We start from the raw sequence: 8,094 nt of genomic DNA on the forward strand, positions 1-8,094 counted from the left end.
AGTAGAAATTATTTGTGTTTATTTATTATCGGTTGCCATTGGTTTTTTGGTCAGATCAAGTACAATTTCAACTTGCATCAAATCGAATGATTGAAAATTGCCTACCAAGGTGATTGGTGAAAGAGTTTCCCTTTGTCCGCGATCCGACGTAGTCGGATTGCCTACTAGGGTGGCTGAGTTGCACTTTGCAGGCTGCAGCATGTTACACCCAAAAGTAGTTGAACAATCATAATTTTTTTAAGATTTACGTTTTTTTATGGGTAATGAAGTGCTATAAAAATTAATTTATCATTAATACCGCTAGAAACATTTCAATACGTTTTCATTAACCGTTTTTTATATTCACTTGCCGATCACATTAAACGATAAAATTTAAATAAAAAATTATACATATCATCGTCCGAAAACAAAATAAACAACCAATCACGGACGAAGCTGTGACGGGTCGGCTAGTAAGTATATAAAAAAAAGCGGGTAAGTGGACCTGCTGTACAGTTGGTTACAAGTGGGACAATGTATAATGGGTTGTATTAAACTTGAATTCAATGATATAATATCACTAGCTGATCCCGCTGGCACTTCGTTGACCGTTAAATGTACCAATTCTATATGACTCAAACTTTGTTCAATTCGTTATTTAATATTCAGTGTATGGTGTATGGTGTTCAAAATTTATCTTAACTTTTCTGTTGCCCGGAATAAAAATTCTGATTCACAGCAGTATATTATCAGGTAGGCAATCTACCTGCGGTAGATCGCGGACCCCGTGCTGTTTGTACGTAAGTGTATGATTTAACTCTAAAGTATCAAAATTGTACAAAGTTTGTCATTTTTACTTAATTCCACCTTCGGAGGATTAATATGATCAATTAATACAAAAGCCTAACGCAACCGTACTAAAATCCGATGAATAAAAAAAAACAAATTTAACACTTTTTAAATTAGCCTATCTTCTTCCCAGAGGTCTAATCTACACACAAATATTCATTTTTATCTATACTATAAAATGATAGCGTTTGTTTGTATGTTCGGGATAAACTTCGAAACTATTGAACCGATTTCGAAAATTCTTTCACCAATACAAAGCCACATTCTTTGTGAGTGTCATAGGCTAGTTTACCCCCGGTAGGTGCTCAAACAGGAATTTTTAGATTTACGATAGAAATTTTATCACGTATTGGCAGTGAATAATTATAATCGTTAATTACTCCACTAAAACGTAACATTTCTGAAAATCCTTTCTTATTGCACGGTGAAAATATGAGAAGAACCTCTATTCCAAATTTCAAGTCCGTACGTTGAGTAGTTTTTGAGATACAGCGAACAGTGAGTCAGTGGTATTTGGATTTTATATGTATAGATAACTAATTATTGACTAACATTATCGGACTTTATTTATGCCTAAAACCTGCTCCGTGGTATCCTCTTTCATTTAAAAAAAAACTGCATGACAATTGGATAAGAAGTTTCAAAGCCAAACTGTAACAAAGATTTCCTCTTTTGCTTGATTTCAGTTATATATATATAGATCGTATAAGAAAAACGATTCTGAGCGGAGACGGTTTTTCAGTCTGGATTTTTAAAATTTTTATTTTTTATTATAGCCTGTAAGTTGAACTAATAGTATAATATTATAATTTTTTATTCGTTGCTACGGTGATCGACAAATCGTTAGAAATTATAAAATCCCATTTTAAGCGGTTTTTCGTAATTTGTCAGTAGTTTTTCCCGTGGTATTAAATAACTATTGAGAAAATCGAAAAATGACCTCTTTAAAGTACCATATTGATCCAATTTGCTAAAAGATAAGGTACTTTATGTTGAAATCGAAGCACTCCATCTGGTAGAAATTTCGTATACAGGATATAAATAAATAAATACCATTGTAAAACCACTAGCTTCCTCGCTCCGCTCAAAATCTAAAATGTAAAATACATTATGCTTATATGGCTAAAATATCCTAATGTATAGTGTATTCTTAATACTACAGCCAAGGGTTCCCAACACCCCGAAGGTCAGATAAAAGTTCATTATCTATTGAAAAGTTTAACTATCCTAGGCAATGCACTTTCATGGTTTGGTCTGGTTACCTCTTCATAAAGTCTATCTTATACTGTTTCCTCTATAGAACTACTTGTCTCATAAAATTCTTAATTTAAAATATAAATTTATGATTATTAATAGACCCATACTAATGATGACAGTTCTACTAAATCAACAGTATTTTCATTGTGACTATTGAACTTGTTAAGCGCTGACATTAAGAACATGATGCATGATATTATATCATGCCTTTATTCTACGTAAAAGAAGAGACAAAGTGTAAGAACAGTCTTATAGCGTATTCAAACACTCATTAGTAGGTATAGTTAAACAATGCTAATAACTTTCTAAATTTGATGACTGACTTTTTAAAATCTTACATAATATAATGAAACCGAAGATGTAACAAGAATAAGATAAAGCAGTCTGGTCTGTCTATTTTAAATAAGAATAATTTGGTCGTGCAATTCTTGTTGTCTGACTCACTCCTGTGATCGTTCGAAGCCAAATGCTATTATAAATTAATTATCATTAAAATTATAACTCATAAGTAAGTCGTATTTAAATATAACTATAGGCTCACCGTTCGCGATTCGGTACAGGACTCGAGTAGATTGTCTTTCCTATTATGATAATAATACTATAAGTACATTTTTTTATCATAATTCTGAATAGAATACCTACCTTGTATAGAGGTCTGTGATAACTTACGGGTAAAATGTTCCGAACACCATTTTGTCTTATTTCCTAAATTAGTTCAAACCTTCAGCCAGCCGCTGGATGTATAATACAAAAGATTGCCAATTTTCACAAATGAAGTTAAAATAGTAATTATTTCCCATGACGAATTTTGAACAGAGAATGTTTCAGAGAGCAGTGAATATCTAATAAATATAAACAAAAACATATATCGATAGTAACCATATGTCCATTACATTATTTATATTATACCTATTTTAAATTTAGAGAAATACGATAAGATTTGTACTTTATTTAAGACAAATTATTGTCTTCCATTTTTTTAGTTAAACAATTATATTAGTTAAAATTGCACGGAAAAAAATAATTTGGTTATAGTAAATAGTTGGAAATATTTTGGTTGCCCTAACAATACACAAGATTACAACAACTAAGACTTTAGGTTGAGAATACTAAAAGTAAATAGTTGGCATTTTTGGCATTTTCAATATAATTAACGGTATTTGCAACTATTTTTTATAGTTCGTAAAATATTTAACAATAATGAAGGGTTCGATTGACACTTTTAAAATTATTAGAGTCCAACAATTCGTACTACTAAAGTATACGGTTCAATTAACAATAAAATAATGTTATCATTTATTTCAACAACAACTATATGGTTAAAAATATTGAAATTAAATTGATAAAAATAGTTATAAATATAAAATTAATTATAAAAATCCTATGGGTAAATCCCATCTCGTGTCATCAATTCATGGGTGGGTGGAGACGGGGTGAAACAATTATTATTATGTTGCGATACTGGATAATAACTAAGTTCTTACAGAAATACCAAAAATTATTGTTGTCATGTTGTAGTTGTTGTAGAATCTAGCTGCGTAGTCACCAGTCTATGCACTCATGCACACGGTACACACTACACACCGCTATTATATTTGTAGGTTGTAAATATTATAACTTGTAAATGTGTGATTGACTTGAAACCTGCACCATTAGATTACACACGTCCCCGTCTACCATCCCTGCTATTTACAAGTAAAAATACCTAAAACCCAGTTGTCACCGAGCGGACGGCATAAGTAGAGGTACCCCTGTAGAGGCCTGTGATAACTTACGGGTAAAATGTTCTGAACACCATTTTGTCTTATTTCATCAATTAATTCTAAACCTTGAGCCAGCTGCCGGATGAATGATACGATAGATCGGTAAAGCAACATTGAGCATAAAACGATTGAGCATATACCTTTTTAGCAACACAATTGAGCATAGAATATTTTATGCGGTGTTGCCACATTCACGTGTCCGAAATTTTTTAATTTATTATTTTCACGTATTATTACTCCAATTATTATGATACCAGACGAGAGCTGCGAGCTTTTTATTCCTCTAAATAGGTACCTTCGCAGAACATTTCCTATGAATATCTAGCGTGGAGTATTAAGATTTATAAACGTTCCTAAATTATACAGGTTTTATAAGGAATTTAGTGTTCTACAAAAACTGTTCGATTTGAAAATACTTATTAGTTATTACTATATTTAGAATTTACATTAGAATATAACATTATTTTTCTGAAAATTAAATAAAATCAAAGTATTTACTTTGCACGAATTTGTACCTTTATCAATCATTATAGCTATATTTTGGCATTAAAAAACGGTTTATTTTTATAATACAATTATTTTATAAGTTCTTATTGGACATGTATTTTAGCAAAACCATATTTCGGCCGACAATATTATAGGGTGCACATGGTTTGCGCACATTTACTAAAATTACAACTCATTTGCGCACATTTTTACAACTCGTTTGCGCACAGATTATTTCTAGTGTAACCACTGGTTTGCGCACACATTTCCCTTCCCACTTTTACAGACTTAGGACTGTCAGTGAATATTTTAACTTCACTGGTGTGGTTAAAAATGTATTTTTGGTGTGTTGTGTTAAAGAATATGTACAATTAATTTTTATTTTAGCGGTCATCTATTTATGTTTAAAAGCGGTTGCCCATTTGTTCCAAGTAATTCAATTGATCAATTTCATTATTTGAATATTTTGTCCACAAATTGTTCATGTACTCAATTTTTTGTAATATTTCTTTCCGGCGATAGTTATTAATATTCATTTTTATTGAATTCAGTTTAAGATCAGTTTCTGATTGAATGTTTAAAATAACATCTATTACTTGGTATACGTGTGGATGAGGGTTATAGAATTGATTATTAAAATGCCTATGGAATGCTTCAGCTCCGTTCGTTGTTCTGGGTAAATCATCTGGTTTTCCTGCCCACAGGGATGTATTGAAATTTGAATTAGGTGATATATATGATGAAAAAACATAATCAGAGAAGTATAATCCATCAGGTGGAGCAATAGCTATTAAATTTGAAAATGCTATTTCTATTTCATCGGGTGGCAAGTACGGCAAACCAAAAAAATATTTAAGCCATTTACCTACATCTGAATTATTATTTTTATATTCCCGTAATAATTTACTACTTTTTTGTATTCGACGAAACCAAGATTGAGCTAAATGAAATGTGCAGCATACAATTTTACACTGTGGAAAGACATTTAAAATTGAGTTATGAGCTGATTTTTCAAAATCAACATGAAATTCTTTAATAATAAGTTGCCGATCGAGAATGTGAGTACAAAGATTTTGAAGTGTTTCCCACATAGTTGTGTATGTTGACGTATGTTTATCTTCTAAAAAACAAAATACTACTGGTACGTAAAAATAATTTTGATAAATATGAATGGTATACAGCTGTGTAAATAATTTTGGGCAATAAGAAAATGTTCCATCTCCAAATACATGTGGAGCATCACATAAAGCACTCAAATTTGTTGAGCATGTAAACAATACTACACTATTATCATCACTGAAATACATAAATTGTTCATCTTTAAATTTAACTTGGAATTCTTTCAGCTGTAATACAGCCTCGTTAACAGTCTTTGGGAGTTTTGGGAAATGTTTTTTTCTAGTTGCATACATTGAATTTCGTAACAAATGCATGTCACCATGATTTAAATTATAATCTGATTTTAATAATAATTCTCGTCTAATAATTTTACTTGGTTGTGTATGCATTTCTTCAACGGCTTTTCTTTTAACAGAACTACGGATAATATCTTTATGTACTGCGTTCTCAGAATATTCACTGTGATTATGTTCGTTTTTATGATTAATAATACTTGTACACTGAGGATTTAATGTAGCAATTGCCTTACATTTTTTATTGGTACATCGAAATGAAAAATTCCCACATTTTAATTTTCTGTACTTCGAAAACTTAAAATTGTTAATATAAACACATATTTTACCGCGACGCGTATAGTATATATTTGTTATTTCGTAATCCATATTTCTGTAAGGGCTATACGAGAGAATTGTCGAAACTAAAACTAAAAATTTGTGTTTGCGATTTCAAAACGATAGTACCAGTTTATTGATGGGTCATAAATACTGATAAAGTTTATCGAAGTAATATTGCCGATTACAGACCATTATCTGCGTCTAAAAACCAATTATACTTAATATCACTGTTGGCACGTGTGTTGTGTAAAGCTGTGTTGTAGGTATATAATAATATTATGTACAAAATATAATCATGGCTATACCATATTATTGTATATAATATGTTGTGCGCAATCGAGTGGTTCCTTCTACAATATGTTGTGCGCAAACGAGTTACAGGTTTTAGCAGGGAAATTTTAAAATGTGCGCAAACTAGTTGTAGCCAATATTATAGCCGACAATATTACATTATTATTCCCTACCACATAATTATAAGGGGCAAGGGCTCAAAAGTTAACGTACTAAAAAGATACTTTTTAGCACCAATTATATGTAATTAAAAAGTCAAAATATGCACTAAAAATTGGGAAATATACAAAATAAAACACCTTTTTTATCATAGGTTATATGTATAATAGTAAAATGTGATAATATATTATACGGTAAATATAAGGTGATCAAGGCTCAGGAATATGTTACAGTATATTCCTTTACTAAAAAAATAAGCCACTACAATATACTAGCATTTCCGATTAATTTATAATAATTAAAATTCTTTAATTTTAGACATTATCGATGAACAGATATAAAAAATTCAAAAAAATTTAGTTTATATAGTATTTATACATTGATATAAGCATGTTCAAAATTCTGTTCTTATTTCCATAATTAATAGGATATATAATATGAGAATAAACCTAAAATAACAAACAAATAGAACTTAAAATTCAAAATAAGTAAAATAGCACTAAAATCTTTAAATACGTATGTAAAAATTAGCAAAATAAAATTTCGTATACTACATCAGGGAAGTGTGAAACAAAATTGTATCTAACTTTGGATGTTTTAAGACTTACTAAAAAATATATGCATTTGCTAGAACTTCTGAGCCCTGAAACTTATAATTTTAAATGTTATATATTAGTATTTATTACAAAGAAAATTCTAGTATCAAGTTAAAGTATTTACTACAATAAATTGTTGAATTCTTTGAAGTTTTAGGTTTTTATTTGTTGTAAAGTATACACTGCAGGGCATCCTGTACCCCAAAATTATTATTGTTGTACAAAAAGAGCCTATATGACGACACTGACCAGCCCCACTACGAAGAAAAAGTACGAAGCTCTGTCGCCGACCGATCGGCTTTCCTTTTACTGACCGCTGGGCGCTAACCACAAAGACGTATTTGTTGTGTCAAGTCCCATCGATACTGCCAAGCATCACACCGTACACGAAAATCCTCGTGGCCGCTGTTCTAACTTTATGGTGGACCATATATTCAACCAATTGTCTACCACAGCTATGATGAGCTAACAAAGCAATGATGGGCCCTCAGCGGGCAAGGCGATCAAACACAACAACGTACAACATCTCAAAACATCGGTCGTCGTGGTCTAAAAGCATTGTAACATATTAATTGTCCCTATGTCCCCCCCTTTTTGAAGCACGTATCTTAGGCGTCGCAAGACGCGGGTCCCTATTTGTTCCTCTTTTTCCTTTTTTAATTCCGACTTTCACAAGTCACCTGTTGCTGTGGTGATTATTAATTTTATCAAAATATGCTTTGCACATTCTCACCCCGGTAACCCTGCGAGACCAGTCACGACGAATGTGTCTGCCTTCTCCCGTGGGCCGAGAACTCGAGATGCGAAATGTGGGTCTTATTATTTTATACTTTTAAAGCATATGGTCATAAGATGTTAAGTTGAATTGTTAAAATAATTTGTTATGAACAAAAAAGAATAATTTGAAAATGATAAAATTTGAAAAATTGAAACTCAAAGCACAAATTGTGAAATAAATAAGGTACTCGGAAAAATTAGTAG

The sequence above is a fragment of the Metopolophium dirhodum genome, chromosome 1 (genome assembly GCF_019925205.1).
Source record: "Metopolophium dirhodum isolate CAU chromosome 1, ASM1992520v1, whole genome shotgun sequence".
Lineage (NCBI taxonomy): Eukaryota > Metazoa > Arthropoda > Insecta > Hemiptera > Aphididae > Metopolophium > Metopolophium dirhodum.